Source organism: Rhagoletis zephyria, unplaced genomic scaffold (assembly GCF_001687245.7).
Source record: "Rhagoletis zephyria isolate East Lansing unplaced genomic scaffold, Rhagoletis_zephyria_1.1 Rzeph_scaffold_00186, whole genome shotgun sequence".
Taxonomy (NCBI): Eukaryota; Metazoa; Arthropoda; class Insecta; order Diptera; family Tephritidae; genus Rhagoletis; species Rhagoletis zephyria.
The window spans coordinates 138,005-161,450 of record NW_016157270.1 but is presented as its reverse complement, the minus strand read 5'-3'; the positions used below and the strand labels follow the sequence as shown (position 1 = coordinate 161,450).

The 23,446-nt window shown below is 34.1% G+C and overlaps 1 protein-coding gene across 2 annotated transcripts in view; it reads left to right on the top strand.

The window, feature by feature from the left end:
• The window catches only part of tkv (serine/threonine receptor kinase thickveins), a 282,020-nt gene that overhangs the window by 189,687 nt on the left and 68,887 nt on the right, over positions 1-23,446 (top strand). The window lies entirely within an intron of this gene.

The window sequence follows — 23,446 nt, the reverse complement described above, 5'->3', positions numbered from 1 at the left end:
TCGTTTATGATTATGAGATTCCTGAATAACTACACGAAATGCACAAATTGACAATATTTATTGTTCTTGTTCTCCTTTTATTTGGAGTTGATTGATTGGAGCTGATTGTTGTGGCAATTTTGGCAGATATTTTTGAAAAATAGTTTTGAGTGGATATGAAGGTTTGAAAACTTATTTCGAGTTATTGGTATGGAAATTTGTGGGAAGAAATTTTTTGTCTTAAAAACTAAAAAAAAAGTTGTTTGTAGTTAGCTTTATTTTTGACAATTTCTAGGATAAATTATCTTAGCAGGGTCGAAAGGGGTACATACATACATAAGTGTCACCCCAGATTCGGAAACAAAAAATCAAAATTTGCCTTCGAATCGACCTTTTTTATTTGCTCGCAAGATGGTATGGTCTAGTGTTGCTATACTTATATTTGACACTACAACCGCTTGTCAGTTTGGTTCAGGCTAAAAAACTTCACCAATTGACTATCTCCTTTGTGTAGTTACGCCAGTTATTCGCGCGGAGAGCGCACTGACTGGTCCTTCTGCACTCTGATCTGATAGTTCTTAACACATTGAGTGCCAGGCGAATTTGTCGAAAATCTTCACCGGATCCCGAGCAGGTTTTTATCAAACACAAAATGTATCTCAGAGCTTTTAAGTATATCAGAGTTTTATTAGTAGTCACTCCAATGTGTGTTAAATATTTTACAGAAAAAGTAAAATTGTCTCACTCACTCACTGTTTTGCTTTTTAAAACAATGAAATAAACAAAATTAAGAAAATAAAATAAAAAAATAAAATATAATAAGTTCCTAAAACTAAATTAAATGAAAAAAAGATATTTCTTTTTAAAACAAAATCTAAAATTGAATTTGAAAAAAAAAATTGAAATAAAATTAAAAAAAAGAAAAATTAAATAGGTTTATAAAGATGAAATGAAATTCAAAATATATTTTTTATTGTTAAAAAAATAAAATCAAAGAAGGAATTTTTAAGCAAAATACAAAAAACAAAATTTAAGAATGTCGTTAATTTCTTCATGATCCAATGATCGGATATAAACCAAATTAGTAAGGTACCACCTATGAGGTACCACCTTTCCTCTAACGAATTTATAACCTTCTCCTTTTTTTAAGTCGGTTAAAAAGAAGAATAAATAAATTTAAAAGGAGAAAAAACTCATAAAATAAGGATAAAAATTAAATAAATCAAAAAATTTTGTTTTTGTATCCAAAACAATAAAATCTAAAAATTAGAAGAAAATTAACCCTCTACCGCATACGAAGCCAAATATGTTGTCACCGCTTATTAATTTTTTCCCACCCAAGGAGTGTTATAAAAATTTATCAAACTAATGAAACGCGTTGAGAATTTATCTACGAATAACGGACCATAATTGGTTTGCCTATTAGCTAAATGACATAACCCCACTTTTGTGTGAGTGGAACTCAACTTCAAAAGAGAAAAACTAATGAAAAACACCAGTTCTTGTAAAAAAAAAATATTTTCTTGATTCACACATCCTCTTTTGGGTCAGTCAATAATTAAATTGTGTCTATTGCTTGAAAAAGCACTTTGCTTTTGCTGTAAATTTTTCTTGAAGAAAAAAATATACGAGCAATTTTTTCTTGAGAGGTGCAAACTGATTTAAGAAATTTTGATGGAAGAAAAGTTCTTTTCCACTACTTGTGCGTCATTTTATATAAAGTTTTTGCCATTCTTGGGAGCTGGAAACAGCGCTTTACTCCAAAAATTATCAATAAGCGAGGGATCAATAAAATTCCTCGAAAAACTAAAAGAAATTTATCAACATTGTGGCCCGCGATTTCCGCTTGAATGCGAGGGACGACATCCTCATTTCCAATAACTGAGAGTTTACTCTATGAATATGACATTGGTTTCGTTCGTATATCTGCACACAAAATTCTACTACTTAGTACCTACTCCTACTAAATTCCAGTACTCTATCACAAATTCTTCCAAAGATGTGCATAATGAAAGTTTCTGTTTGTATGTATAAGAGCTGTCACGTCCCATATATAGAAATTATTTTAAGCCTGTCACCATCGCCGGAAAGTCAGCAGTAGCTGTGCCAAATTTGCGTATGATCGGTCAAGCGGATTAGGACACGACTGCGAACATACAAACATACATAAGTACATAGTATTCAAGAAGGGCATTGTAAAAAGTACGAAAATGCTGGATAACCCTGAAGTATAAAGTAAAATTTTTAATTAAATTGAGTATATTGAACTTCAAAAAGAAACACATAAGAACTATTTATGTAGTTTATAAACAGTATGCATACTATGTACATACTTTGGCCATAAGAGATAATCTTCTTTTTTTAAACACTTTGTTGGAAAATCCATCAGCCCATCAGCTGCTAGTAATCTGGTGAACCACCGGTGAATGTTAAATTAAATTAAAACCCATAAAGTTTTTGGGGAAAGGCAAAATGTAGTAAACTAAAGAGGCAAATAAAAATAAATTATTAGCTTCAAGCATTTGAAATGCAATAAAAAATAGAAAGGGAATCACAAAGGAAAGAAAAGAAAGGAAAATACGTGTATGTACTTTTATGTATGTAAAGTGTGTATGCATGATTGTATAGAATATGGTAATTTAGAATGAAAGGAGAAAAATATACACAAATATGTACATTAGGGTGATCCCCGAAATGGTATAGAATTCTTGAAAAACAATATTTTTCGATCGGAAAACTCCGTTTTAGGAGACTTCTAACAATACTACTAAAAAATCGTTAGTATTAAAAAATGGTTAAATAAATAATTGGCTATTATTTGGAAGTCTTCTGAAGAGAAACATAGTTTTCCGATCGAAAAATATGAATTTTCAGGAATCCTATACCATTTCTAAGAAATATTTTTTTGAAACATAAAATAAAACTTTGAGCGCCTTGAGCGACCTCTAAGTATTATTTGATTTCAAAAAAAAAAAAAAAAAAAATCCTAGGTGGTGCGAGCATTTAAATCCCGACTTAACTTTTTTGGGGGGCACCCTAGTGTACATACATATATTCAAAACAAATGCACAATCAACGATCATTTGAACTGACAGCGCGCTTAATTCGTTTCAAACTTCGGCTTTTCATGCACAGTAATACATACATACATATGTACATACATAGTACTTATTTAAATTTACTTCTACAATACAACAACCTATGCTTACTTAGTACTATACGAGTGCCATTCAAAATCTTTAATCTCGATTTGTTATAGTCGTGCCGAGCATAGAGTCCAAAATGAAAAGGTTTAGCCGAACTAGCAGTGGGCTTTTAATAATGCCTTTAATTCTTTTATTTATTATTTCTTTTTTACCTTTTCTTCATTATTTCGAGCTGTGTAACCAATTGTCTGTGGTATCGAAAAAATTGCTTTAGATTTTTCATGCTCATGTACAGATGTGTGTTGGTATTTAATGATTTTTTATAGCACTCATGTGTGATGTTGTTAGAGGTCGTTTTAACATTCTGTAGGTGAGGTGAGTTGAGTGAGCTTGAGAGAGACGTTGAACAAAGAGCGTGTGGATCAGACTCTGATCATGAGAGTTCGATTGTGTGAGTTACAGTATGCAAAATAGTAACTGATGGGGTTCCTAGAAGTAAGAGAAGGCATAGTATGGGAAGACATATGGTTGTTTCAAAATACCAAATTCTACAGACATTTTCGGTCTAAGACGATTTCTATTACCTATACATACATGGTAATACTATGCCGATTCTAATAATTTTTTCCCAATATTATGACGACAGGAGCGACTGAGGTTCTTCGAGAGGTCAACTTTTTTGTGATGCATGGCTCTACTCTGCCAGTTCCAAGCACACCCCCTGCCATTCTATGTATTCCTGGTTAGGGTTGCTAGATACAAATCGGCCCATGGCTGGACATTGGAACAAAACTGCTGAACTCTTTTCTTTTAGCTGAAAGAGAACCATATTTTTTTTATATTTACGGTAGAAATACTTTCAGAGCTAGAGCTGATTTGGCGATGCCAGTATATCCCGAATTTATTAAGATATGACTTTTGAATGTAGATTCGGATATCTATATGCATATCAAAGAGCACCAACGCAACTAATTTCAAATTTGAGTATGTACGTTATAAAATATATTGCTGTGAAGTGCACAGATGCTTTTTCGTAATTAAGGAGGAAAAAAAATATTTTGTGTTCCGTCTGATGGTAATTGAACCCGGACCCTGTTGGCGGCAACCAATTGTATCAAGCGTCTTTGCACACTCAGCTACAGCCATACATGTAAATGTGTTTTCAAACCATTTCGGGAATAGTTCACGACTAGTTTAGGATCATTTTGGGACTAGTTCTGGGTCATTTTGAGACAATTTCAGGGACATTTCGGGCCGTTCACGACTATTTCAGAGCAATTTTGATACTCTTTCTCTGGGATCCTCGATTTTATCAGCTTTCATGATTCGTCGGTTTCGCCAAACCATTTGGATTTTTCGATGAATGTATTTTGGAGATCTTCCTAAGATTTTGGATGGAAAGACTCCCGGGTGTGTCATGCCTTATTCGTGCCAATGCTGGGCATTCTTACTTTCCTCAAGGTTACAGCCATGGTTTTTTGCAGGTTTGAAGATTGTTCTAACGTTTATCAGTCATACATGCGAACTGCAGCTGCCGTTTCTTTTTGTTAAGTACGAGTGGACAGTTTATTGTCTATGTTTCATATTCATCAAAAGATGTACCGGCCTTAGCCAACTCATCAGCCCTCTCATTTCCATGTATGTTCGTACGGCTGGGAACCCAGATGAGAGCGATATCTAGTTCTGGACTAGTTCAGAAACATTTTGGGAATAGTGCGGGATCATTTTGGGGCTAGTAAGAGCTCATTTAGGGACCATTTCAACATTTGTCTTAGATCATTTCGGGAAAACCTCACAACTATTTCAGAACCAGATAAAAGAGCAAATTTCTCTATTCATTTCTACGACTTCTATTCCTAGGTTTCTTTAATGCCATTAATTTCACTATCTTAAACCCAATGCGATTCGATAAAGTATTACAGCGATAATTTTTTTTTCACAATCACTCACATTCGTAAATTAATGCGTACAAAAGTTGCCATTGTCAAAAGCCTAAAGAAAGTGTCATTTGATACCACAAAATATCACACAAATCAAGCCAACTACGTAGATATTTCAGATTTTTTTTTTTTTATGCTATGAATGCCTTTGAATTACCTACTCCCTTGCTATACCAACGAACAAGTGTGTGTTACTACTTATGTAGTTTGTGAAGTTATTTTGTCCTTTCCCAACATTTACTACAAAAGTACATACATACACACGTTTTGATGTAGCCTCTTATAAAGTGGCATTTCTTGTACTTATTTGTATGTTACTCATGTTACACACGCTTGCTTGATCAGTGCGACCGATCGCTAGTTTGCTCGCCAGCCATTGAGCTACGTACATAGACTCAGCGCGCGCGCGTAGAGAGATTGTACGATTTGATAAATTGAAATGCGTGTTTTTTTATAACGAACACATCCTGTTCTCCAAGCGTTGCGCGTTATATTCTATTCTATTCTATCTAAGTATTATTCAAACGTTGTGTAGTTATGCGGTTTTATGTATACATTGAGAATTTGTAATTTATCTTCTATGTACATATTTCGCTTTTCAGAGTGGCAGGACGTATTTGGAGCCATGTTCTTTCTACATGCATAGCGCTTTAACGTTGAAGAGAAGAAAGTATTTTCATATTATTGATAATCTTTAGACTCACATTTCCATGACCTTTTGAATCTGAAATTATCCTTTATCCACAGTGACAGTCGCCGAAACTCGCAGATCGCAAAGATAATCTTCAAATCAACTTTAGACGTACTTAGTGAAGGAATCTTAACGAAAATTTCCTATAGTTGTTCCTGGGTTTCTCAACGCTATATTTCAAGGCATGACGTACTTTTATCGCCATTTCTCTTTTAAATTTAAATTTAGGAACCGATACAAGTTACACCTAGACACAGAGATCTGGGATTGAGTGTATGTAGTTTGACATATAAAACTGCGTAATTTTTGGTTGAATTCGAAAGCCGGCGCGCATAGATAGTTCGTGTTCTAACGCGAAGACATAAATAGTTGTCCGTTGTAAATGTTCTCTGTGCGTGAGTGTCGGGAGGAGGCTTATCTCCCTAAACGGCATTTCGTTGGCGATAAAGGAGGTCCAAAAAATGCCATGTCTGTTATCTCTGCCAGACCGGTGAAGTAGTGATGCTTGAGTCGCCTCGCTTGCAAAGCTAGAAATCGACACAGAAAGTACTCAATGTATTTCTCCTCTGTTCCATCGCTACTGCGTCTGCAGAGGAAACTCATTGGCATTCGCAAATATTGAAGAATTCTCACCGCGAATCTGTTTAATTTCACAAGGTATTTCATTCCTTTCATTTGCCTTTTCGGCTGTAACCATATGCTATTCAGCAGAAAAGTAACTACATGGCTGCTTGCTCTATAGAATATATTTCGGCTTGGAATACACTGCAGTCGTTTGGCTGACGAAAAGACAAACTGTTTGCAATTTTGAGTCGGTCATAGATGCCTTGCTCTCTTGAATCATCAACTTTTTATATCAAATGCTTTTTAAAGACACATTGAATCTATTTAAAATTTTATGAAATGAAGAGATCTACAGTTTTACGCCGCCTACGAATGCAGGTTTCTAATTTCTAATTTTGAATTGCTCGTTGAATGTAATAAGATTTAGTTTACTGACCTAACTACTTTAGTTATGTATTTTTTTTGTACTATATAAATATTATGCCATTTTTTCACAAGCATCTACTCACTTTGTTAAATTTAAGCGTCAAAGGAACCCCTACTAATACTCACGCAGTTTTCTCTAACCTGCTGATCCAATTAAAGCAGTTACAAAACAAGTTGCTTCAGTTAAAATGTTTAACAATGTTTGTTTTTAAATGCAAATGAATCCAGAAAATAAACTTTATATCTACATACATAAGTTCTCACTGCTGTCTGCTTTTCAATAACTATAGGTATTATATGCACTCGCATAATTTGTAGCACTGTTTCTGTTCTTTTTACATTTAGTTATGTGATTTCAAAACAAAGCAAAGTAAAAAAAGCTATAAAGGTGTTTTCGAATTGTGTCATAAATGCGCCACAGGTGGCAACAAGCGACTCTCCCTCCCTCTCTCTCGCTGGCAACCTGCCTTTTTTTTTTGTTCATCTCACGATTCATCTGTTCACCGCAGGTATCAATTGTTAAATACAAATCTGACAGCTGTGTACACCTATGAAGCTGTGATTTTTACATTATTTACAATTTAATGCTTGTTGCTGTTTTACAAAATGATACCCACACAGTATGTGTAAAGTGAAATTACAAATTACAGAAACGAAGAAGAAAACTAACAAAAATCTGTTCTGAATTGTCTCCGCAGACTTTTATGTGAGACATCTTTTAATTTATGACTGTTTTGTGTTGCAAGGGGAATTGTGTAGAAATGTTATTATGTAGCTGAGAAAATTTCAACCGTATATACTGTTCAGAAATTATTTTGGTAAATGATGCAAAAGTACGTACATGAGACCGCACAGTGGTCTGAGTGGCAATGTTTTACGCGAAATACTTAGGCATATTTTAAAACTGTGATAAATTAGCCGGAATAAAGTTGTTTTTATTCAGAAATGTCCAACGAACTCAAAAGTGATTAGTATTTTCAATAGTATCTGCTGAGCAAGCGGTTGGATCCGCTTAATTCAATAAATCCAATCGTGGCACGTTTTTTAATTTTTATTTTTTTTTTGCGGAAACTTTCAATTGTAACATTAATTGCTGATTTGGTGTTACTTCTCAAACATGTAAAATTACGATTTTATATGAAATATTACATACTAAAATTTTGTTGCTTAATTATCAATACGCTAGTAACACGGTTCAAGGAATATTTGTTTTTTCAAAAAGCTACAACTATTGAGTAGGGCCGAGTAGAAGACCAACTTTAGCAGTTGTTCCAAGTAACGTAAAATTTATTAAAATATTAAGAATTGATGCAATTTATTCTATATTTAACATCATAACATCATAATTTATAGGAGTTGCGTTAACAAAACTGAAGTCAATTTTCAAAATTTCAAAATAGCGAATACAATATGGCCTCCAAGAATTTAAAGAATTATTGAAATTTCACGAAATTTGGTATTTCGAAGTTCTTAAGTTCGCTTATTGCAAATTTCAAACTAGTTTTTGAAAATTTAAAATGCAAAATCCAATATGGCGTCCAAAATTTCCAAAAATTCAAACCTGCAAAACTTTATTTAAAAATGAGAAAACTGAAGGTTTTGAAAGAACGAATTTTGTATAAAATTAAAAAAAAAAAAAAATCTTAAAATCCCTATTGGGGGGGCCTAGGTCAAATTGTTTGGGCTGCACATATAGCAGACGGCCCCAACACTGTCCTGCATTTATAAATATAATTACTTTTATTATTTTATAATTTCATTTTAAATATATTCCCTCGAATACAATAAATCACCAATTTTGCTAAACAAATGTATTGTGTTACTCAACAGAGAATCACAGTTAATTTGACAGTTGTCCACCGAAAAAGCTTGAATGTGATACAGAACTCGACAGCAGTAAGCCTTAAAACAAACTAGTATTTTTAATTCTTGGGAAATTTTCCTAATTTCTAAAAAATTTTACAGCCCGTTCGACAACTATAAACTCTTAAGGTTTTATTTTGACGTAAAATTCGTGACTAGCATAACAACAATCTTACGATCCTGCAGATTTTATGATTAGCCTTTCTAATTTTTCGCCTAAATCATGGCTTCTCCGACCACTGTGCGACCGTAAAAAAGTTCACTGTACCACCTTCGGATCTAAAGTAGGGGACCCAAAAAAAGCAATGGGCAATCCATAAAAAATATTTAATGCCAAGACACATTAAACAGGTGGCAACATTAGAACAAAAACAAGAAGCTACTCTAAAATATCAAAAAGGTAACAAAATTTGACATTGCAGAGTAAAATGTAAACAAAAATGAAAATTCATGTTGAACCAAACGAGTTCGAATGAAAAAAAAATCTAAATTTCAACCCTGCTGCTGCTGCTACCTTTTCAATGTGCCTTGGTTAATATTAAACTGATAATTCACCTACCGACTGTGTGCCTGTTGGTTGAGTGGTACTGGCTGCCTTGGAAAAACTACCCTTTTAAATACATACAATCAATCGAGCCCACATAAAATAGTTAAAAAATTGTAGTGCTCACAAGTAGAGTAAGGAGAAGATAAATGAAAAAAACATACTATCTTAATATACTCGTAGAAAGTGGAATACTCACTAAAGAACTTGATTTGAAAAAGTTTACTGAGCTTTATTTCACGATTGCTTTTTTGGAAAATTTCTAACAATTTTCATTCACTTTTAAAGGAACACAAATTTGATATATCGGCGTTCTACATATGTACACAAAAATATATGTATATACCGTTATATTTTTATAGTTGTACCCAGTATTTGCGTACTAGCATACAAAGTACAGGGTTCCCTAATAATTTTTTACTGATATTAACACCCCATATTATTTACGATGTTTTGTTTGGCTTTTCGCTTGCTTGTAATCTTATCAAAAAGCACATAAATAAAGAGTTGGAAAATGGAATTTATTTTGTTTAGAAGCGTTTGTTGTACTTACCTGTGTATGATAATACAAAAAAAGCATTGCTATCTATTTTGGTTTCAAGTGCAGGTAAATGAAACTAGTATAATAACACTATTTTGAAATGTTAAATCGAAAAACCAAAGTAAAAGGAGAAAAACTAAAACAAGCAGTAAATTTTAGAAACTTAAATGGAGCTAAGTGTCTCAAGTGTTAGAATACATATTTTCAAATAAATCTTTATTATTCTATTGACTTTGGCGCCATTGTGCTTTGCCTGAGACATTGCAAAAAAAAAAAAGCAGCTGATATTACTGACTGATCGATAAGATCGTGCTAATTGCATAATTAGATTGTGAAGTATTGAAGCTTTTGGTTTGATTGTGTGTGTTAAGCATTTATTACAGGAAAATCTGCTTATAACTTACCAACTTAATCACAAATTCCAAGAATTCACAGTAATTGAGCTTTAAGAGTATCAAATAAAAAGCTTATAAAAAGGTATAAGAATGTATGTATGGAAAAAAATATAAGTAGAGTGGTGGTCATATAAGTTTGCCACCAGCTATAAAATGATATCGTGACCTAATCGCTAAAAAAAAAACGTAAGCGAAATTTTTTCAATTTTTTTATTTTTTTTTGTGATGCAGAAATGCTTCTAGATACTCTAGGCACATTTCTGCACCAAACATAAAATAAAAAAAAAACTCACTTACGCCTTTTTGGCGGTTAGGGCTCGATATTTTTTTTCGCTTAAGCATGTTTATTCATTTATATTTAAGAATCATCAATTAAAATAGAGTTCATTCTTGAACAAATGCCATGTAAACTCGAGTTTAAAACTTTGTACAAAACAAAAAATAAAAGAAAAAGTTTATAAACATTTCAAACTTTTTTCTCAGAAGTGTTAGAATTTTTTTGAGTATAGTTTTATAGCCCCATATAAACTAAAGTTTTAAAAAACTCAAGTTGTAAACTTAAATTTTTTTTTATTGTCAAACAAATTTCGAACTTTTTTCTTGGAACTCTTTTTAAGTATTCTCTATTAAAATAGATTTCATTCTTGCACAAACCACATTTAAACCCAAGTTTTAAAGTTTGTAGAAAACTAAAAAAAAATATACAAATTTCACTTTTTTCTCAGCAGTGTTCGATTTTTTTTTTAAGTATAAAGTTTTATGGCCCATTCAATTTAGGTATAATAATATGGAAGGCGCTCATGTCTAGGAATAACCGTTGATTTTTTGGATTTTGTTTTCGTATTTACTTTCATATAACGAATATACACAATTTATTTTTTTTTACGAAAACTGCAACTTCTTGGAAAAAAAAAATTCAACCACTTGAAATTTGCACATTACATACTAAAATTGAAATGTGTATGAAATTTGTTTTTTTTTTTATTGAGGCCGTTTATAATGAAAATGAAATGAGTTATTGTTATTTTTTCTCAACATTTTTCATTATAAAAGGCCTCAAGCGCAATAAAATCGTTGACTTTGTATGAAATTTTTTTTAGTTTTCTACAAAGTTTAAAACTTGAGTTTAAATTAGATTTTTTTGAGAATGAGCTGTATTTCAATGGAAAAATCTTTAAAAATGAGAATAGTAAACCCAAGTGGCAAATAATATCATTTTGAATTTGGTTGCAAATACGAGTATAAAAAAAAAAATCGTGAAATTTTAATGCTTTATCGATTAGCCTTTAGCTTATTTATGTGGTCTGTTTTTCCGTCTCATTTCATTTATTATATTTTCTTAAATTTTTTTCATTTTTAAATTTTATTAAATTTGTGCTTACTGTATTTTATATATTCCCCTTGGTTGTATCCGCTCATAAATCAAAATTCCCTTTACAATTCAACGTCATCGTTCAGTGCACATGTAATTATATATTTTCAAAACGTTTTGCACGCCTTGCAAATTTTAATAAGTTTTGTTTTTGCCGAGCTTGTGCTAAGCTGTCGTAGTGCTGAATTGTCTTCCGCAGCGGCAACCTTTTCCGCAGCTTGGCAGCACTAATGCAGCGCAGCACACCTCTTACTGCAGTCGTGACTTTTCTATCTTTTATTTTTAATTTTAAAATTTTTTTATTCCTTTTTTTTTGTGTTTTTATGCTTTATCAGCAGAAAATTGCTGAACTTACGGCTAGCCCGACCGGCCGGCAGTCCGTAGCTAAATTGTCTGTACGTATTTTGTTATCACCTTCAATTGTGTTATTTATTGTACGTAAGTACATTAGAGTGCATCACCAAAAAAAGTAATCGGAATCATAAAATTGATTATATTTCGGAAAATTTTAAGATTAACGTGAGCTAGACCCTTTTGAAAATAATAATAAAATTGGTTTGTCCAAACCTTTTAAGCTTAGGCTCTTCTATGATCGAAGGTAATTTTTTAGTAAAATTATTTTAAAAAACTTTACTTAAACAAAATTTTTTTTTTTGGAGGTATTTTCAAATGGGTTCAGTTCACGTAAATCTTATTATTTTTCCAAAATATTTTGGCGGGAGTTTAAAATATAACACATTTTATAATTCCGATGAATAAACGGTACCGATTTTTTTTTGTATCGAGAGTGATGCACTCTAATGTACATAATCGTACGTATGTATGTAAGTGAAGTCATATAATTTGTCGTCATTATTAATGCTTGATCGGTAATTATTGTGAGCCAGCGTGCGCATACATAAGTAAGTAATTGCAGAAAACTAAAAGAAGAAAAAAATGCTTAAAAAGGAAATATGAAATCAATTTCACTTGTATGCGGATTTTTATGCCTACCCGCCTTTCTTGTTGGTCTTCTGCTCGTTTAATAAAGTAATGATATATTTAATATTTTTTTTTAAGCGCTGATTTTGTTTAATTGTCGGTTTTTTTTTTTGCTTTTGTGCGAATTCTCACGCTTCCGCAAAATGCTGCGTTTGCTAGTTTAATGAGGGCATTGCCTTATTTGCAGAGATAAAAAATTGTAAAATTAATTACGTGTACTATTTTTAAACAGCTGAAAAACTGATTAAATTAAGCATTCATTCAGAGTGCAGTACCAACTTATCGCTATCGCCATTGAAGCTTTTATTTTGTGAAGATATGAATGGCACTGTTGTACTCGTAATGAGTAATATTTATGTTTTTTTTTTCACATACATACGTATGTATGTCATGCATAAAATTCGTATGCAAATATCTAACAATATTTAAAAAAATGTTGTTTATAACTGGCGGTCATCGTCCGAAAATTACAAAAAAAAAAATTTTTTTTTGTTTTTAAATACCAATCTTTTTTTGTATAGAAGAAAATAATAACACCATTCTCTAAATTTGATAGGTTATAGAACAGCATACTTGGCTTTTTTTCCTAATAAAAAGTTTGTTGTAAAATTTTTTTTGGGTTCTTTAATTTTTCTGCAAAGTTTGAAATTTGGATTTATATGATTTTTGTTAGATAATGAGCTATATTTATAAAAAAATAATAATAAACATTAAACGAGCAAAAGAAAAATAGTCAAAACCGGTAAAAATGTCGTGTCTCTATTATTTTTCACATGACTGTATGTAGTAAGTAGCGAAACCCAAATTCAGTTGCCTAAATAGGAGAATAATCCATGTAACCCAGGGGCTAGGTTAAGAAAGGGTCTACCATACATTCTCTTGGAAATATTGAATGCCTCCTACCCCTAAAAGGAGTTTCTTTCAAAGGGAGGAAGTGCAAGTGTTTCACCGCCGATATGTCAGTCAGACTGTTGAAAAAGTATGACACCAGGAATTTGCATCCCCTTGTCAGCTGGCCCGGATATTGACACTGAAAGTGGTCAATTGGTTCCTCTCAATTTTCAGATTTTACAAGGCATGAATGACTGGCTTATCAATCTTTCGTTCCTCAAACGCGTTATGAAGGCAGACTCGCCAAAATTTTCATAAAGAGTATTCATAGTTTGTCTCGTTTATTGGCATATCAGAGACATATCTCAACAGCTCAGATGTCTCGTTTCCTTCTACATATACTGCCATGTCCCGGCTCCCATAAAAAAAAAAAAAACGATGAGATGGCCCAGTTTGACCCACACGTCGCAACATTTCCATACAATACCCGATTTCAATATTTTGTATCCTATTGCTTCGAAAAAGTTTGGCTTTGGACGAAGAACGTGACTGATTCTCTAGAAGACTCTACATATATAGCGTAAATCTCAGATAATTTGACGTGACGATGTCGACGAAAAAACTATGACTATAGTCTGACTGTAACAGGGCGAAAGCCGTGGACCTGCTTAGTGGATCAAGGCCAGAGGTATTTAGAATTGTAGCAACCATCACGGGACACTGGCCCATTGGCAAACATGCGGCAAAAATAGGTCTACCCCATAATATGAATTTCCGCAGCTGTCAAATAGAAGATAGCGAAGAAAGTGTCCAGCATTTGCTATGTGAATGTCCCCAGGCCTTTCGAACATTAGACACAAGACATTAGGAAAACATCTGGTAGCACAGATAACCAACCTATCAGGATCTACAATAAGCGAAATCGGCAGATTCATTAGAGACATAGGAAGTACATAGACTGCAAACAACCAACCAACTACCTCCGCCCTAACCTTTTAATCCATGATGCACTGCTTTATTTCAGCTTTAAAAGGGTCAACTGATGCCAATTTTTGCTTCAACTAACCAACTTCCGCATTGACTAAAACACCCAGCGCCCAGCGAAGACTTCAGAGAAAACTCGTACTGCAGCTTAGTGCAAACTTCAGAGCTCGATTTGATTGAAATTACAACATTTGATTGCTGTCGCCTACTTTTACTGCTCTTCCATATCAACTCTGAAACAAAAGTGCCTTTTACGTCTGCTTCAACTTGTCAGCTTAGGATTTTTGCAACATATCCACTGCCGGCCGGCCTGTGCGCGCACGCTTGCGTGTGTGGTCCACTGGATCATAATCATATAAACAAATAGTTATATATGTACATTTAAGTGCAAACGAGTGCGCATAAATATTGTTTTGACAAAAACATGCCAGCTACTGTGTTCATCAAGTGCCCGATTTCAATGACCAATTCGGGCTTAAGCTGCTGCACTGCAAATCCAGTTCGTCGGCAATTAAACGCTTACTTAAATATGTGAAGTGTGCCAGCCAGTCAGCGCGTCAGTAACATAAAATTTTGTTTGATTTGATGAGTTGCTGTTTAGCGATTTAAGTTTTTGCTTTTATTTTAATTTTTTTTTTTTTACTCGCCAATGCTTTCCTGGCCTGGCCTGGCCGCGTATGTGTTTGCAATTAAAATGAAGCTTAGCTTTTAAATTCAATCGTCGCTTGGCAAAATGTACAAATGAATGTATCAAGTAATTGCTTGACAGATTGACAGTCCAGCGGCCAGCTGTCGCCGACAGTTTTGTTATGGTGGTGGTGGTGTGCAGCGAAAAGTTGGATGTCACGATGTTTTGGTTTGTTTTGTTGTTGTTGTGGTGTTATTTGAAGTGTGGGCCAATACCGACTTCATGGTGTATATATCTATTTACTATGTGTATATTTAATATATACATTTATCGATAAGCAACTTATAAGGAGTTTTGAAAGCGTGCATCGGCGGCATGCAGCTTTTGTCGTTCGGAGAGCTGTTGAGGGGGCCAGTGATTTTTTTTTTTTTTCAATTTTTTCAATTTCAATTTAATGCCTACTTTTACCTTTATTGTACTTGCCGATTTCAATTTGATGCTCATTACATGCTTTGGCTTGTTTTCAATTTATTGCCAAGTTTGCTATTTTATTTTTTATTATTTCAGTCTAATTTAGCGCTGTCGTAAGTAAGTCTGTTAATTTGACATAAGTAGATTTAAATTTCTTTTGATTTAGTCAATTTGATTTGGCATGAAAGGAATTGTTGTAATTAGCTTGCAGATGTATGGCTATTGTATTCGGTTTTTTGTTTCTTCTTTTGCTTAGCTTTCGTTTGGCAAATAATGCGCAACTTTAATTAATTCAACTGCGCTTCAAAAAACAATGTTTGGAATAGTTTAAATAACAAAATAATTATTTAAAAATTGACTTTAATGATTCAATTATGGTCGAAAATAAGTTTAACTCACGAAAATGGAAAATGGTAAATATAAATGGTAACTAAGGCAATTATATATAACTAAAGTCGTTAACTATGGACTTCCTCACGGCTAAAATCCGACACAGTCCGACATGAAAATTGTGTCTGAGACTAGCAAGTACTCGTCATGCTCCACTGCGCTTTAAAAAAAAAAGTATGTTTGTGTTATTAAGGCCAAATTACACGATTGGTGCATTTGTACAGATTTTTTATATTTTAACAATTAGGATGAAGTGTTGATTGGATTTTTTTTTTATTGAGCTGTACTCATTCTCGTTAAAAATTTCTAGACAACGCCACTCGGTGACGTCCAAAATGTACAAATCTCAACAAATGCGCCAATCGTGTGATCTGGCCTTTACTCCATCCCAAAACTCTTATGGCCACATTCATAAAAAATAAAATAGATTTTAAGAGCTTTATGAAGAGATATTAAAAAAAAAAAATTAAATGTATCCAGCATTCTTATTTTTTTTATGAATGTGGATGTTTAATTAATATTTTAAAGTATTTAGAAAGTAGGTAAAGTATAGGTTTTCTCCTAACTCGAGTCTACATATCGCAAAGTTTCTTTATAGATATATTAATTCAATAATTACTTTATCTTATCAAAAATATTTTCGACAGTAAACTCTCTATAACCTCTGCAGTTTGCTATCCGTATTGTAATATTTCATTTATTTCATCAATTTAATTGAATACTATTTTGCAAACAGGTGGCAACCCTCCTCAAAACTATTTTCGGCAGTAGCCTTTCCTAAACCTCTTTAGTTTGATACCCATATTGCAATATTCAATTTATCTTATCAATTAATTAAAATTAAAATTTTCAAACATGTGGCAACCTTCAACAAAAATATTTTCAGCTGTAGGTAATTTTAAACTAAAAGACCTAAAAGAACATACAAAAAGAAACATAATCCTGTTCTTCGTTGCATAGCCTACATTGATCAGAGTTAGCAGCTCCTATGTTTGACAAGCGTTCCAATATCCTACAGTGGCCAGAAAGAAGCCCTGAAACAATCTTTACTTCGTGCGTACTGATGTGAAGGCTGAAGGCAGTCCCATACCAGCTTTGAGCTGACCTCGGCTGAAAGACAGGGTTGCCTTGCCCAGTGCTGGTGAGAAGGAACCTTCGAAGTTTTGTGTAAAGTTAAACATCGGAAGGCAAAGCTAATACGTAGCCCGTCTTCTTGTTCTATAAACCTGAGGATGGGTATATAAACTTTACATTGTCCCCTGAGATGAGTCTCGCTGTAAACAGTAGAGCCTCTTTCTTGATTACAATGTTTAGGGGAGGTAGGTCAAGAAGCACCTCGAGAGCCGCGGTTGGTGTTCTTCTCATTGTATCAATGATACCTACTTGGGGCAGTCGTTGTTATTCACTGAGCTTGGCCTGCGTGGACTTCACTTCCGCCTTCTTCCACCTGGGTTTGGAGGTAACATCCATCATACATCCACCGTGCTAGTTAAATCTGATATCCCAGCAGGTCCAGATAGAGGTCCTGCCATTTTTAATAGTTCTGTTTAGGTGCGGATTCCATGACAGTTTGTCATGAAGGATAACCTCTAGATATTTGACCTCTTTGGGGAAGTGTATCATTTTGCTAAGTAGGACTAGGAATTTATGAAAATTCGGCTGAATGCTCATACTGTTGTCTTAATATAGAAAACCTATATCTCAAATTTTTTCAAAAGTATTTACGGATTGTAAAAATTATCTACAATAAATGTTTGTAATTTATGTGTTGGTCAGATCGCAGTGGTTTGTTTCGCTTTAAAAATTAACTAAAAGGCATTTCTTGACTAAATATATGAATCGATCTTGTGCGATCGGTTTATTTTTTGACGATTTCGAATCGATTTAAAAATATTTTTTTTTTAATCCGTTCTGGCAGCTCTTGTTTGCACTAATACACGAGTGAACTTATTATATGAATGTAGCATATTTTCTTTGGATTTTCATGAATTTTAATTATAAATAGAAATTTAAGTAACTAAAAATTCCATCTGGCCAGCTGTTAACTCAGCCGCACATTCCGAGAACACATTGTAAAATGAAAATCTCGCAAACAGCTGAATGGTGTGTAGAAAGTGTCAATGCAACAATCAGCCTGGTAGCACTCCGTAGCAAAGTTCTTCTCTCCTTCTTACAGCATTTGCCTGAAAGCAGCTCCTGTTGCCCATTTTCAGTTCACCTCCCTACGAAGTGCGTTGTGCTCGTGCTGTTGCACCATTGCATACATATGTACATTCATGAACCTAAGCACACATTCATCAGCAACACATCCATCCGCCGCTTGCTCATTCCATAAAACATCTTTTAGTGCCTCAAACTCTTCTTTTTTTTCTACTCCACCAAAAAGGTGTTGTTCCTTTAAAAACTTTTTCGCTTCCTTCATTCTTCCTATTTTTGTTGTGCAGTTGGTTGAATTTTTTATATTTTTTTTACTTTTTCTCGTAATGTTGCCTGTTTCTGCTACTAGCTCGCCTTCTTCTTTTGTTTTTTTTTTGATATTTTTTTTTTGTTTTTTGTTTGTGGCTTTCTTGTTATTATTTTTCTTAGTGTTGTTTATCAAGTTGATGGGTCTTTATTTTGATTAATCGTCAACAAATTTCAGTGGAATTGTTATTTTTAAATGGTTTTCATTTTCGGAACAAATTTTGTGGTGCTTTTAATATATTTTTTTTCTCTGTGCTCGTTCACAAATTAATGAAGTGAAAATTAGTAGTAAGAACGTTGATGGTGTCTGGCTGGCGCAGCGAAATGTAAATTTAACATAAAATGTAAGCAAATACAATTACACAACCTTGATTGTTTGTTGTGTTAAATAGATTTTTTGAAAAATGAGCGTTGACAGGTTAGACGAAAAATGATATTTAATCGAGACACTGCAAGATTAATCATTTTGTGTATTTTGAGGGATTTGGTGGCAATTGAAATTTGTTTGTTTGGCGTGAAATATTTGGTATAAAGATTAAAAGGAACCAAAACTGAGAATACTAAACACGTCTGATTTAAAAATCGGAAACATGACAGTCTATGCGAAGATTCAGGCAATGTTCAGGGCAATGCACAGTGGGAAAGTATTGATCAATTTTGTTCAAAAAAAACTTATAGAGTAAATTTTTAACTAAATTGAATAATATTTTTAGTTTTAAATATTTGGAACGAAAAAGAGGTTCATCGATTGGTGAAAGTCGAAAAATTAAAGAAACCATCAAACTAGTAGTATATATGTTGGTGACAAATTTCAGATTTTAAATGTAGTAAAAACGTTTTCTGAGTTTTTTTGACTCGATTCTGACAATAGAACCAAGGAATTCAAAATGGCCGATTCAATATAGCCCACTTTAACCACAAAAAAAGTCCGCCTTATTGGATCGGGCATTTTGAATTTCGCTATTCAATCTTTGGAATCAAACTCAAAGACCCTGAGCACATTTTACCACCTTCAAAATCTTAAATTTGTCAGCAATAAACACATTACTTTTTCCATGGTGATCCCTCTTTTTGTAATTTTCCGAGTTTCACCATATGCTGATAAAAAACAAAATCTTTTTTTTTTTTTAAATTCGGGCCTGGACAAAAAGTTCTAAAATCCGTTCCAAGTATTAAAAAAAAATATATTATTAAATTCATTTAAAAATTGGCTCTTTCAGACTTTTTCAAACAAAATTAGTCGATAATTTCTCACTGTGCAACGGCGAGCTTTGTAGTCTGTTTATATGTCCATCTAAGGAAGCGTCAAAAAAAGCTCACTAATTTTTGCAAATACCCTTTCTCTGGTGGCCACTGCTCCCTTAGATAATATCGCAGTTAGATAAATATTTCGGAAATTAACGTCTGTCGCTTCTGTGAGCTGGTGGAAGAAACGCCAAAAAATGTTCTCTGCCCTCACCAAGGACCACGCTTAATAGAACGTTTCAAAGGTCGCAGGGTGTATTGGGCTATACTAAAAAAAATTTAATTGTGCTAAGTCTTCGTCTTGTTATTAGCTTCAATATAGCTACCGTTATTTCTTATTGTTATCGACATTTTAAAGTCTATCGATATTGTTTTTGTATCAGTATTGCTAACATTTCAGTTTGGATTTCATTATCGATATCTCATCGTTATCCATATTGTATCGTTATTGATATATTATTGTTATCGATATTTTATTGTAGTCCATTTTTTATAGTGATCTATTTCATTATCGGTTTTTATGCAAGTATCGGTATTTGAATTGCTGATAAATTTATATCAATCGTCATTGTTATCGATACCACCATTCTCATTGTTTTCGTGTAATCGTGGCTATAAATTTGAAATGCATACTTACATACTAATACAAATAGTAATCGTATATTTATCGATTTATCGTTATATTTATCGTTTTATTTTATCGTTATCGAGATTTTAAAATGTATCGTTACTGTATTCGTTCTGTATCGCTCGCATTATCCGTTTCAATTTCATTATCGGTATTTTATCATTATCGATATTTTATTGTTATCGATATTGTTATCGATGTTTCTATTGTTATCAATATGTTTATGATTTTTAATATTACTTAACCATATCGCTATTTCAATATTTTGTTAAAGCGAGATAAAGTCTAAAATTTAAATTTCTTTCTCAAATCTTTGCTTTGCTTAGCAAATGCGAATGCACACATTTAAAACACATGCTCATACAAATCATTTTTTTACATCCTTGTAAAAAAAATATGTAACTGAAAGACATTATTTAGTTATTCGCCCTAAAATGTTGTCTTTCTTCTTCCTTATTGTCTCAACACTTTTACGATTTACTACACAAAGACTTCATCGGGCTGTATTTGTTGTTTCTGCAAGCATACATTTTGAGACAGACGAATTTTCAAACTGGCACAGATGAAATGTATGTGTATGAAAGTACATATTCGTGTATGTGGAATCTCTGAGAAGAAGAATTCCAGCTGCCTTTGAATGACACCAGCAGCTGCAACACCCGACTGGCAACACTTTCAAGTGTATGCGACATAGGCCGCTGTGTGTATGAATGTACATATGTATGACTTTGGAAGCGATTCAAGAAGCATCGCGCGACAAGCTGGTGTGACAAACACCAAACACAACAACAACAACAACAGTAGCGGTATCGCTACCTACCTAAAAGAACACCAAAATAAAATCACCCAAAATGCCAACAAAGTGCCTGAAGTGAAGAGCAATTCGGCTGACTTTGTGACAGAAACGAAATGAAATGGCGGCCAATGGCAGAAAATGTGCAGACTTTGCACCGAAAATAAAAGCCATGACGAATTGCTGGAGCAAGCAGCAGAGGAAATAACAAAAACCAAAAAAAAAAAATTAATAATAAATCCTAAAGAATACATATTTGCAAAAGTGCAGTCAGTTTGGCAGGAAGGCAGCAAGAGTGAGTGCAATGATCTGCCAAAGCGCGCGCACACATTCACCGCTACTGCCGCTTGCGTCGCTGCTGCGCCAATTCCCTCGTGCGAAGATTTACGTTCTGCAATCACTGAAGTCCCTTCAACAAAACAAAAAAAAAACAAAGAAATGCAAGCAACGGCCCTTGCATATGTGCATATTTTAAGTGCATACTTATGTACAACAAATAAGCATATGTACATACATCTATCCACACATGTGTGCGCATTTAGCATACAGCGCTCACTGCCTTGGAACTTTGAAAATTTCACAGGATATGCATTTGAAGCGTTTCAATGCGTTAAAATGCTTCACTGCGAAAGGGAATTCTTTTTATCGCTATTTCGTTTTCAAGAATTTGTGTGGAAAATTTATTTTTGCTTAATTTTTACTGTGTGTTCAGTGATATCTTCATGAGAAATATGCAAAGTGTTGAAAATGAACTTTTTAGTCACTGTATATTCGAAGTTGAAACCCGAAAGTTATTATTTCCAAGAGCTTCCGCCTTTGTATTTTCGAAAAAAAAAAATGCTACAAAAGGTGCGCTGCGAATCTGCTAGGCCTAGTTGCTTGATGTAGCCGAGCAAATTAGACTATTGGTTATCGATCAAGGTCGCGTTGCCTTCCTCAACAATACTCCTACGTATCGTTGTTGCATATAGCGTCCAAAATGAAAAGAGGAGTTGCTTGGTAGGAGGATACTGTGTCTACACGAATAGCGCTTCCTGGATGGTAAAAATACTGGTGGCGCGATAAAAAGAGCACGCGGTCTAGGTACTCCCCACACATTTTTTGGACTTATCGTTTTAGGCCAAAAAGTTTAAATTAAATACCTTGCTCTGAAGACGACGGAGAAGCTTATTGATACCGAAATCAGGTTAAATACTCGTAAGTCTACCCGGACCCGAAAAGCCAACGAAACAGTCCTGTGTCGGCGGTTCTGAATTGTCCAACTTCCCTTGTAGCATTACTTTTTCCAATGCGAGTCGGACCTACTTTCATTAGCTTCTAGGGAGCCTACTTTCCGCAAAGTATGGAGTGCAGACTCCTTCCGCTTTGGTTCTTTTCACTGCTGTTAATGAGGTCTCCCCCAGCGCTATTTCTCTAAGCGACCAGTTTCATTCCATACCATTCCACTTCGATATTCAGAATTACTGACTTCGTCCATAAAATGTCTTAAAGCATAAACAGACGGCAGCGTTGATCCGGATCATCTCGGGAATTAACTACAGTTGATCCGGATTAAGTCCGAGTTAGTAAAAAAAAACTCCACATTATAAAATCTCCGCAGTAAAGCTAATGGTGGCGTATCATCCTGCGTCATAAAAAATACACGCGTTTTAAAACCTATGTCTCCAGTAAAACTTACACTGTCGAATTGCTCAGAAAAGGAAGCGATCCTTAGGCTGCAGCCCGAAGGTCGAAGATCAAGTGAATATGCCCAATACAAACATTTTCTTAATCTCCTCGCGGATGTTCTCTATGAATGACTTGTAGCTAACTAGATGTCTAATAGGATACCACAATCTAAATGCCTTCAAGGTAAAGTGAAACTTTCGAAGAAATGCAGGATTGTGGATTGTTGTGTGGTATCATTGCAATGAGTGTTGGTGCTTCCGTCAGGGCAAGAGCATGATGACCATATTTAGGAACGATGACTAAAACTCATACTAAAAGTAGTCATCTCATTTATTACTCCTTGAGCCCTTAATTTTCAAGCACAGTAGACCGGAAAGGTTGACATATATCTAATATAAAAAAAAGTCGGGTAGAAACTGAGAAAATCGATTATACTCGTCAATTGAGGTCCCTTACATAAATTTGATCTTCAAAAGATACCGTACGTACACGCAGGAGACAGAGCCGAGCCGAGCGAAGCGAAGCTTTCAAACTGCAGTAACTATAAGAGAGTGTTCATACAGTAAGCTTTTTCCGAAGCCTTTTAGAGCTAATATTTAGCAAAGCAGTTCGCCTTTTTCCGCCTTTCTTCGCTCGTTGCCTCTCGGCTTTCTGTTTGAATGCATCCTAAGGGTACGTACTCGTAGGAAGCGGAGCCTAGCCGAGCTGAGCGAAGCCGTTTCGTGTGAAGCGAAGCTTTCAGATTGCTGTAGCTATGTGAAAGATTTCATACAGTAAGCTTTGGCAGAAGCTTTTTGTAGCTAAAAGCAAGGCAGCTGTTGATTTTGAATATTCTATTTTATTTTTGCGCTTCATGACGCTGCTGTGAAGTAAAAATAAAATAAAAATGATTAAATAAATCTA